This window comes from Heterocephalus glaber, unplaced genomic scaffold, assembly GCF_053883595.1.
Source record: "Heterocephalus glaber isolate CG9 unplaced genomic scaffold, H.glaber_assembly_v1.0 deba00001442, whole genome shotgun sequence".
Classification (NCBI taxonomy): domain Eukaryota; kingdom Metazoa; phylum Chordata; class Mammalia; order Rodentia; family Bathyergidae; genus Heterocephalus; species Heterocephalus glaber.
In genome coordinates, this window is record NW_028258296.1 from 30213349 (window position 1) to 30225658 (window position 12310).

Sequence of the window (12310 nt, forward strand, 5' to 3'; positions counted from 1 at the left end):
TGAATGCTAGTTTCACTTTGGACTTTCATGCCTTTAAAAAACATCAAAAGGATGCTGGAGTTTCGAAAAATAAATTAATGGTTGTGTTGTTCAGTAAGTTAATAAGTAGAAGAATCCATTGCAGTTTTTTTCCAGAGATGGTTACTGTTTTAATGTGAAAAATTAAAGTGAATTTATTCATAGCAAAACAAAATAGAAAAAAGATGAAATGAAGAATATTTATAGAGTTCCTGTGTTATTTACAGATCTTACATTGATGCATTGAATATAAAAGGGATTTTTCCCATGCAGTGACCTCCCAGCTCACTTTGAATTTTGCTATTCTAAGGCTAACAAAAAAATAATTATTATGTTCTGGGGTAAATGGTCATAAAATTATCACTTATGAGAACTTGTAAGGCACTTTGACTTGATTCTTGTGAACTGTTTAAAGTTTTTTCTTAAATAATTTTTGTTATTGGAACTAAAAAAAGAGATGGATAGAAGCATACTTTCTGTAGGTTTTCAATATGTCTTACAACAAAAATAGTTGAATAATAAAAAATCCTTTTGGATTTAGGGATTTATATGTCACATAAAGGTTATATAATGTCTCCATTGAAATTTTTGTACCTCTCTCTGCTGTATTTTCTGGCAGAGTAATTTAAAGCTTAAAGAATCCTCTTCTGCCTATGTAGATAAGTAAAAATCCTTCAGGATTTTCTCTTGATATTCAGCTTTTACCCTTAGAGCAAGATACTAATTACCAAAGAAAGCATGGCAGGCTGATATCTTATGGGAAAGGAAATTAACTCATTTATGCTTTGACGGAGATTTCAAAGATAATCCACTATCCTTTGTCATCTTTACTAACTTCTCCAGTATGCTCTTTTTTTCTCCATTCCCAGTGAATCGACTCCTCTATATACAGTCAAACCATGCTTGTACATAATGATTGACATTTGGAAAACATGTAAACTTGAAAATCACTGAGTACGCATCCTTCTACATTATTACACCACCTTGACATCTTATCATTAAACCATTCTGCTGCAATTTAGGAATAAAATTTGGATTCAAATGAGTCTTTGTACATTTACATAAGGATACTAGGTGCAGCATAGTGCCTTAAATTAGGTGAGAATCTGTTTTTTTGTTTAGTGCTTTAGCTCAGTGTTTATATTTTAAAAGCATTTTCAAGCAAATGTGTGCAAAGTGATATTGAAAATGAAAAGATTTATGTCAGTGAAGTTTAATTTAGTCTAAAAATTCTTCCCAACAATCCCTAAAATAAATGCTCACTAATATTTTATCATGAAGTTACAAAAGAAAAACTTGTTCTAATAGTACTGCCTATTCTCTCTCCTATTCTCAACTATACTTAACTAGTATATTTCTTCCTTTTCTTTGCACTAGGATATCCTTTAAAAAGTTTAGGTAAGTGTAGTAACTGTTAGAGCAACATTTCAAAAGACAGTAAAATTTCAAAATTTGGTTTATGTTAAAAATAGTCAACTAATATAGCTCCCAAAGCAAGATCGAATATTAAGGTTAGTATGATTTTTATTTCCCACTAAATTTACATTTAGTAAACCATGGTAAACATCTAAATAATGAAAATTATCTTAAAAACATAAATAACTTACTGAATAATCTTTTCCTACCGAATAAAAGATTTTTAACTTCTATACTAATAAGCAACAAACTGACAGAAGTAAGTTTTGGGAATTGTTTCATTGAGCTTCTATAACTCACTTGTAACTTCATAACTGACAGAAATCTATGTTGAACCACAAATACACAGGTGGTTTATAACTCATTATTAATTGAGAAATTACCCATACTAATAATATTAAATGATCGGTTAAAAAATATGTATATAATATGTTTACATTCACACACATATACACATGTGTGTTTTAGAATTTATTTCAGCATTACTGTTTAATATAGAATGCCTGCTGGGCATATAGCTCAGTGGCACCGTGCCTGCCTCAGAAGTGCAAGGTCCTGAGTTCAATCCCTGGTATGGAGGAGGGGGGGACTAATATAGAATGCCTGATGGGACTATTTCCATAATTTTCAAACATAGCAAAACTCATATAAGCCCTTTCTCAGGTTTTGTGTAGAAGTTCAAGTCTAGCTTTACTTACATATACTTTGGTTACTGTGTTATGTCCCCTTTTGGTCACATAGTGTCTCCTTCAATTTGTGTAGTGGAATTACCTTAGATGAACCATCTCCGTTTCTTTAAGCTTACTTGATTCTTTGAATTATTGTTTTCTTTCAATGGAAGAAAAGGAAACAATTGAAGAATTGGACATGGGATGTGATAATAAAACAGCTGTCAGCTAATAAAATTGCCACTTCCACTCTAGTCAGTATTATGTTCTTAATTAGATTTTCTTAAAAAAACAAGTTTATCATATGGTTTTCCTTATATGGGGTACCTGTAGTAATAAAAAAAATAATAAAATTCATAGGGACAGAAATAGGATAAGAGATTACCAAGGGCTGGGCAGAAGGAATAGTGGGAAGTTTACTGTTTAATGGGTAAAGGGTTTCAGTTCAAAAATCTGAAAAAATTCTAAAGATAGATTGTGATGATGATTGAAAAGTAAATGTTCTTAGTGTATTAATACTGAATAGCACATTTTAAAGTTGTCAAAAGGGTAAATTTTTTGTTATTTTACCACAATAAAAAAGTTTTTAGAAACATAAACTTATCAAATGATTGACTCAAAGTTAGGAAGTAGAGATCTAATAATAACTAATATGTTGAACAAGGTATTACATTTATTAAAAAAGCTTCATACCTTGAATAAGAGGCTGAAACAAATAGATGGAATTTAATAGTGATAAGTGTTAAACTTTGCATTTAGGTTTAATAATATGTAAGAAAGAGGAATGACCTGAAGTTATAGGTGAACCACACTTCAGTTTAAAAATTATACATCACATCTGCTAACAAAGAAAGCTGTTTTCAAATAAAAGACTCTGTTAGGGGAGGCACAGTATCTAATTGAAACATGGTATAGTTTGCCTGGCCAGACCACACATAATAATAACATTATCTGGAGTCTCTAATATTGCATATGTTTGAGGAGAACCATTAGAAAGAGCAGCTAGCTAACTATAGAGGGGAGATTAGATTAACTGTTTTATTTTATTAACAATTGAAGGACCCAGAGATATTAACCTGGAAAAGACAAGAAAAAGGATATGATAACTTTTAAAATGTCCCTAGAAATGTGACAGGACTATTGAGTAGAAAAAGATTATTTCAGATGGAATTAGGATGGCTGAGAGTGCTAAAGTTCAGTGATTTTGCAGTAAGAGAGATTGGAAGGTTGGGAGTAAGGATAATGTATCATGGGACCTATGGAACTGAAAAGATCATTGTAGTGATTTCTGTGTTTTCCTCCAGATATAGATGTTTATAAGAAAATTGAGTTTTTAGAAATTTGGTGCTCAGTTATTATAACATTTTCTAGGTCAGATTCTCCAGAGAAAACTACTGACAATACTTAATGTATACACTTATAGGTTATATAAATTTCATCTACATTTTTGTATGTATATTTAAGCCTTTTTGAATTTTCTAAGAGATTTTTGAGATAGGTGGGACTTACACTGAACTTTGAAAAAATATGTATACTTACACTGTCAGAAAAAAGTAGGGAAAGCTTCCTAGATCAGAAAATATGAGGAGAAGACATTGGGAGAAGACATCAGCTTTTCCTGGGAGATATTCAGGAAATAGGGTATCAGGGTATAGGATTTGCATAGGCATGGGGGTAGTGTATATTTGGATTAAAAAATAAGGCCAACTGATGGATGGCATGAAAATTTCAACTTGCTAGCTTTGAATTACTTCTTTTAATAGAATAGTTGTAGGATATTTAACAACAACAAAAACCCTTGATACATTTGGCATTTTAGAAAGATAGAACTGATGATGTGCAAGGGAAGTCTTTAGTCTCCTAGGAGATTGTTGATAGTGTTGATTCATGTGGCTGGCAGTTTCTGCAGGCTCTCTCCTGGGTGCTCAGTGAGAGTTATAGACTGGGGCATCTAAATGGGCCTCTCTGTGAGGCTTGGGCTTCTCACAGTCTGGCAAATGTGTTCTGAAAGGGAGCATTTCAATTGTGACCATTCCAAGAGATCTGGAAGAAAGCAAGGCTTCACATGATCAAAAGACTCGGAACCTAAATTCCACCGTACTCATTTGGTCAAGGGAGAGCTTAAGGGTCAAAAACAGTTGCTGTAGGGGTTTCCGGGCAGCCGTCCATCCCGCCACTCCCGGCCCAGCGGAAGGGGCTTCCTGGCCACCATCCGTCCCCGGACTCCCAGCCAGGGGAAAGGGCTTTTGGGCCGCCGTCCATCCCGCCAATCCAACCCATCTGTCCCACCGCTCCTGGCCCAGAGGAATGGGTTTCCGGGCCACCATCCCTCCTGCTGCTCCCGTCCCCTGTCCCACCTCTCCCAGCTCAGAAGAAGTGAGCCGCACCGGTGCCAACAGCACCCCCCTGCCCCCCAGTCGAAATGAGTAGACAAGTAAATAAGTCTCAAAACCAGACTTCCAATCACCTACAGCAACCCCAAAGGGAGATAAGATGGAACACTCTGATACTCAGCCACCTGGACCCACTGAACTGGCAACAAAAGGGGATCTGGAAAAAATGAAATCAGAAATAATTTCTCAGATAACAGGAGAGATTGTGCTCCTAGTGCAAGACATGATTAATAAATCTAGAGAGGAGCTCAGGAACATGATGGAATCCCAACATAGGAAACAAATGGAATCCATAAAACATGCAAATAGATTTCCAGGAGATGAAAAACTCCATTGAAAATCTACACAGCAGAATGAGCCAATGTGAGGACAGAATTTCAGATATAGAAGATAAGATTGCAATTAATGACCAGGAAAAGAAAAATTGTTTCAAAATTATAAAGGAACATGAGAAATCAATCCAGCAGCTGCTAGACAATGCAAACAAGGATAACATAAGAGTGATTAGAGTCAAAGAAGAAACAGGAGAGAGTGCAGATGACATTAAAAAACTCTTCACAGAAGTAATGGCAGAAAACTTCCCAAGCAAGGGAAAAGAACTTGACATACGGATAAGTGAGGCATATAGTACTCCAAATAGCCTTGATCAAAAAAAAATCTACACTCAGGCATATAATTGTTAAGATTCCAGAAACTCAACAGAAGAACAAAATTCTACAAGCAGTGAGAGAAAAGAAACAAATCACATACAAAGGAAAGCCCATCAGAATCACAGCAGACTTCTCAACACAAACCACCAAGGCAAGAAGAGCTTGGAGTGACATATTCCAAGCCCTAAAAGAAAACAGCCTCCAACCCAGATTGATGTACCCTGCAAAACTATGTTTCAAAATTGATGGAGAAATAAGATACTTTCATGACAAAGAGCACCTTAGGAACTTCGTGAATACAAACCAGCACTCCAAAAACTTTTACACAATATCCTAGGAACTGACATTGAGGATCACAATCCCAAGAAGCATAGCAGAATGAACCCATCTGGCATGACAAGAAATTAAATGTAAAGGGGGAGAACCCAACAAAAAGAAAAAGTCATGGCAATGACAAGTCAATATGTTTCAGTTATAACCATCAATGTTAATGGTCTCAATTCACCAATCAAAAGAAATAGACTAGCAGAATGGGTCAAAGCAAAATCCAACAATATGCTGCATATAAGAAACACACTTAATTCAAAAGGAAACTCATAGACTGAAAGTGAAAGGGTGGAAAACAATACTCCATGTGACAGGAACCCGAAAAAAAGCAGGAGTAGCTATCCTCTTTGCAGATCAAGTAGATTTCAAACCAACACTGATAAAGAGAGACAAAGAAGGACACTATATCCTTGTAAAGGGAACAATCCAAGAGGAAGAGATGACAATCAAATATCTATGCACCAAACACTAGTGCACCCAACTATATAAAACAAATACTAATGGACATGAAAAGTCATATATGCACTAATACAATTGTAGTGGTGGACCTCAACACCCCACTGTCACAAATAGATAGATCAACTAGACAAAAAATAAGTAATAAAATACTAAAACTCAATCGAACTCTTGAACAAATGAACTTAACAGATGTTTACAGAGTCTTCCACCCCACAAAATCAGAATACACATTCTTCTCAGCTGCACATGGGTCATTCCCCAAAATAGAGCACATAGTCGTGCATAGAACATGTTTAAGTAAGCACAGAGAAATTGAAGTTATCCCCTGTATAGTATCAGACCATGGTGCGATGAAATTGGAGATCCATAGCAAAAGAAACTGGAAAAATTTCATAAACACATGGAAATTGAACAACACACTTCTCAATAACCAATGGGTCACAGAGGAAATTGAAGAAATCAGACAGTTCCTTCAATTAAATGACAATGACAGTACAACATATCAGAATCTATGGGACACAGGGAAAGCAGTCTTATGAGGGAAATTCATAGCAGTGAATACGCGTATTAGGAAAACAGAACGAGCCCAATTAAACAACCTGATGTTGAACCTCAAGCTTCTAGAAAAAGAAGAGGAGGACAACCCCAGAGCTCATACAAGGGATGAAATTATAAATATCAGAGGAGAAATCAATGCAGTGGAGACTAAGAGAATGATACAAAAAAATCAATGAAGCCAAGAGTTGGTTCTTCAAAAGAATCAACAAAATTGACAAACCGTTAGCCAACCTTATCAGAAAAAGGAAAGAAAAGGCCCAAATCCATGCAATTAGGAATGAAAAGGTAAAATGACAACAGACCCAGCAGAAATCCAGAGGATCATCAGTACCTACTTCTAGAACCTATACGCCAATAAGATGGAAAACACAGAAGAAATGGACAGATTCCTAGATACATATGAATTACTAAAGTTGCACGAAGAAGACCTAAAAATTCTAAACAACCCAGTATCAACCAATGAAATTGAAAACGTAATAAAAAACTTACTAACTAAGAAAAGCCCGGCCCCCCCGATGGCTTCACTGCTGATTTCTCCAAGACATTTAGAGAGGAACTACTGCCACTACTGTTGAAACTCTTCAATGAAATTGAAAGGGAAGCAATACTCCCAAATTCATTCCTGGAAGCGAGCATCACCTTGATCCCCAAAGCAGAGAAAGACCCAACCGAAAAGGAGAACTATAGGCCAATCTCACTAATGAACATAGATGCAAAAATCCTTAATAAGATACTGGCAAACAATGCAGAAGATCGTCAAGAAGATCATACACCCTGATCAAGTGGGATTCATCCCAGGGATGCAGGGGTGGTTCAACATATGCAAACCAATCAATGTAATACACTATATCAATAGAGCCAAGGACAAAAACCATAGATGGTCTCCACTTCAATCTGATAAAAGCCATCTATGAAAAACCAACAGCCAATATCATACTAAATGGTCAAAAACTGAAATCCTTCACACTAAAATCAGGAACAAGATAAGGATGTCCACTATCACCACTCTTGTTCAATATAGTTCTGGAAACATTAGCCATGGCAATTAGACAAGAGAAAGAAATAAAAGGAATAAAGATAGGAAATGAAGAAGTCAAATTGTCATTATTCACAGATGACATGATACTGTATATAGAAGCCCCCAAGAACTCCACCAAAAGTCTTCTAGACTTAATAACCAAATTCAGTCAAGTAGGTGGTTACAAGGTCAGCACACAAAAATCAATAGCTTTCCTCTGCACAAATGACAGACTCACTGAGAGAGAAATAGGGCAAATAATTCCTTTCACAATAGCCTCCAAAAAACTGAAATACCTAGGAATCAACCTAGTGAAAAAATCAAAGACCTCTTCTCTGAAAACTATAGCACTCTGAAAAGAGAGATTGAAGATGATATCAGAAAATGGACAGACATCCCCTGCTCCTGGGTGTGAAGGATTAATATAGCGAAAATGGCCATACTTCCAAAACTGCTATATAGATTCAATGCAATTCCAATTGAGATCCCAGCAGCATACTTCATAGACCTTAAGAAAACAATCCAAAAATTCATTTGGAACAAGAAGAGACCCATAATAGCAAAAGCAATTCTAGGTAACAGAGACATGGCAGGGGGTATCACAATCCCCAACCTGCAACTATACTACAAAGCTACTGTGATAAAAACAGCATGGTACTGGCAAAGAAACAGACCTGAGGATCAGGGGAACAGATTAAAAGATGCAGAAACAACGCCAGACACACTCAGCCATCTCATCTTCGATAAAGGAGCCAAACACCCTCACTGGAGGAAAGATAGCCTCTTTAATAAATGGTGCTGGAAAAATTGGGTTTCAACTTGCCAAAGATTATAACTAGACCTATATCTCTCACATGCACTAAACTAAAATCAAAATGGATTAAAGATCTAAATATTAAAATAGAAATGCTGAACCAGTTGGAACAGAGGTTAGGTAGATCTCTTGAAGACATGAGTGTAGGAAAAGATTTTATGAAGAAAACCTCAATTGCCTGTGAACTAGCACAAACAATCAACAAGTGTGATCTCTTCTTATTAAAAAGCTGCACAGCAAGAGAAACCACCAGCATTGTGAAGAGACAATCCACAATATGGGAAAAAATCTTCACCTGCTTTTCCTCAGACAAAGGTCTACTATCTCGAATCTATAAAGAACTTAAAAAGATCTACCTCCTAAATTTAAAGACTCAATCCAAAAATGGGCATCTGAAATGAACAGACATTTCTCAGACAAAGAAGTAGAAATACCAAATAAATACATGAAAAAATGTTCAACCTCACTGGTCTTTCAAGAGATGCAAATGAAAACAACGCTGAGATTCCACCTCACTCCAGAAAGAATGGATGCTATCATGAAATCAACCAATAACAAATGCTGGCTGGACTATGGGGAAAGAGGAACCCTTCTCCACTGCTGGTGGGAGTGTAGACTGGTGCAACCACTGTGGAAATCAGTATGGAGATACCTCAAAGAACTAGGACTGGAAGTCCCATTTGACCCTGCTATTCCCCTACTGGGGATCTTCCCCAAAGAATTAAAAGAATCATACCACAGTGATATATGTGCACCCATGTTCATAGCAGCACAGTTTGTAATAGCTAAAACTTGGAAGCAGCCCAAATGCCCATCAACTGGAGACTGGATAAAGAAAATGTTGTTTTTTTATAAAATGGAGTACTACTCAGCCATAAAAAATGAGAAATTAGAGACATTTATAGCTAAATGGATGCACATTGAGTTGATACTCTTAAGTGAAATAAATAGGACACACATGTATAAATACCAAATAGTTTCTCTGGTGTGAGAAACTGAAAGTGCAAATAAGGACTAAAAGATATAATAGATAATGTGAAATAGGAAGAACAGGGGCAAAGGGGAAGGAAGTTGGAGGGGTAGGGGAAAGGAAAGAAGGGAATGGAATTAATATGAGAAAATGGAAAGATAGGAACAATATCTTTGTAAATAGGAATGGAGGGATTGAAGGGAAGGCTGGGCAAGGGTGAAAAATAAGAACCAAGAGAGATTTTGTAAAGGTGCAAATTTCCAATGATGAATGTCATTATATTGTATACCTAAAATGTACCAATGATTAAAATGAATAATCCATAATGCAAAATAAGGTCCAAAGGGGTAGGGGTAGTGGGAGGGGCAGGGGAAAGTAAAGAAGGGAAAGGAAAAATGCTGAGAAATGGAAAAAATGGAAATAAAGTCTTTGTAAATAGGGAGGGGTGGCTAGGAATGGGTACAAAATAAGAACCAAGATGCATTATGTAAAGGTACGAGTTCCCAGTGAGAAATGCCAGTGTGTTGTATACCTAAAATGTACCAATAAAATAATTTAAGAAAAAGAAAAAAAAAGTTGTAGAGTGAATGTAGTATGTCCTCTTTGATAATGCAGTAGGATCTGGTAAGGACATCTGTAAACCTTCACTAATGACAGTGAAGTGAGCTAGCTTCTTTGGGCATATAGAGAGCTCTAGTTATGTCTGTCCTAGGGCAGCATTTCTCATATTTGAATGTACTTTGGAATCACCTAGAGGCCTGTGAAAACACAGATTTGCTGGTCCCAACCCCATGGTTTCCAATTCATTATCTCATTATGTGCATATCTGGCACATTCTCAAGTTATGCTGAGGCTGCTGCTCTGGGAACCACACTTAGAGAGCCACTGGGCTCCATAGGAGAACAAACCACTGTTTTTGAGAAGAGCAGAGAGAATTAGGAGAAGGGCCAGGATGTCATTCATAGGTTTTGTTTTGTTTTGTTTTTACGGTCAGGAGAGGTTTTCCTTAAAGTGTAGAAAGTTTGCACTTTGGCAAAAGTTGGATGATGAAAACAGCATATCAAATGCACTATTTTTACTAGTAATTTTAAATAAAGACTATATCATAAATTCACATTTTATCTGATACTAACTTGATACTTTGGTTAATAGTTATTTTTAATTCTACACTAACTTCAAAAAATTGGAAGAAGTAATCTTTTAAACTGTCAATGTTTTAGGCATATATTTCATTAATATAGTTTTATATTTTAAAACTTAATAATTATCTAGAAAGAAACATTAGAATTGTTTTTAAAAGTGTAATTAAGACTAAATTCTTTGCTACCATACTATTTCAATATCTGAAATGATTGGAATGTCTTATGAAATATTTTAGAAGTCATAAAATACATTTCAGTTGGGGATCTCATGTTGGAAAAAATATTTATGTGAAGGACACGGTATGTAATTTAGGAAGGATTTTGGCTGACCTAAGGAACACATTAGCTCATAATAGTTTGAAGAAGTCAGGTCTGTCATATTTTCTAAGTATATAGAATGCCATAGAGTTAAAACAACTAGCCCAAAGAAGAAAATTCTGAGGGAAGAATAGACTGGAAAAAGAGTTGTCTTTAATTGACGGGAGAAAGGCAGTGTTATGAATGAGAATTTGACTTTAAGAAACAAGAATGCATGTTTATTAGATACATGAATTCATTTGAGTAGGAGTTATACTAATATTTCTAATTGCCAGGTATGGTGGTATATGACTAATCCCATCATTCTGGGAGGCAGAGGCAGGAGGATGGCAAATTTGAGCCCAGCCTGGGTAACTTAGCAACTTAGCAAGATCCTGTCTCCAAAAGAAAAAAGGAGGGGGAAGCTGAGGATGTAATTCAGTATGAAGGCCCTGAGTTCAGTCCCTAGTACTGCAGAAACAAAAACCATTCAATATTATAACCTACTAAACAAAAATGTCCAGGACAGTTAAAGGGACAGAATAAAACTGTCATTTTTTCCAGTTTATTTGTATAATTAGTCTTATTGCTATTAATTGATACTATTAACTATTCACTATATTTCTATATTAAAGTAATACACCCTGTGCATAATTCTTTCCCATCCACAGTTGCATTTTGGACTGGTATGGCTGTGCTGGTTGACTCTTTGATGCCCCCAGCCCCACCCCGTGAACGCATTCCCCATCTTGCCTGCTAGTTTTGTCTCTTTGGCCATCCCTCCTCCTTTCTTATTTGTCATACATTCCAGTATCGTCAAAGACAATGAATTTGAGATTATAAAAAGTTTTTAACCTTGGAAGAGCTAATTCTTGTCATCAACTCTGAATTTTAAATTTCTCATATAAGTTACACAGATAAATGCTAAAAATCTTCAAATTAAAAAGTTAAATTGTTATTTTTTGATGCTTCACATTGTTCCCATTTAGCATGGTATATCCAGTAGAAAAATAGTTTCCTACATTTTGTGTGTAGAATCTGATATATCAGAGGTGAATAGAACTAATTTTTTGACATGTAATCTTTTTTTTTGTATATCCTTTTATTGGTACATTTTAGGTGTTGACATGTAATCTTAATTCTGATTTAATTGGAAGTTTGTAGTGACTCCACTTATCTAGTAGAATTTTTAAAGTATAATAAAATTCTTAGAATGTTTACTTTTGGTTTCCTTTCCAGAGTTTATTAACTCTGCTGTATTTTTCATACTAATAAATTGGTACAATGTACTAGATATTATGTTTAAATTTAGAAAGATCTTCAAGGTGTCTCTTAGCTCTAGAATATCCTGATTGACAAATACATATTTTTAGATCAAGTATGATAGGTCAGATTTGGCAAACATGTATCTGCATACATACTTACATATATATCTAAGATAATACTTTTGAGATTTTTAATGTAATTGTACATAATAGTGAATATAAAAATGGGTTTCTATCAGGTGTTTAATTGCTATAAAATTTCTCAACTTTTGCAACTCCACCATGTCATTCTTTCTATGGTAATTGAAGAATGAT

General features: G+C 35.5%; 1 protein-coding gene across 6 annotated transcripts in view; it reads left to right on the forward strand.

Annotated features, from left to right (window-relative positions):
- Tlcd4 (TLC domain containing 4) overlaps window positions 1-12310 on the forward strand; it is a 106127-nt gene that overhangs the window by 75102 nt on the left and 18715 nt on the right. The window lies entirely within an intron of this gene.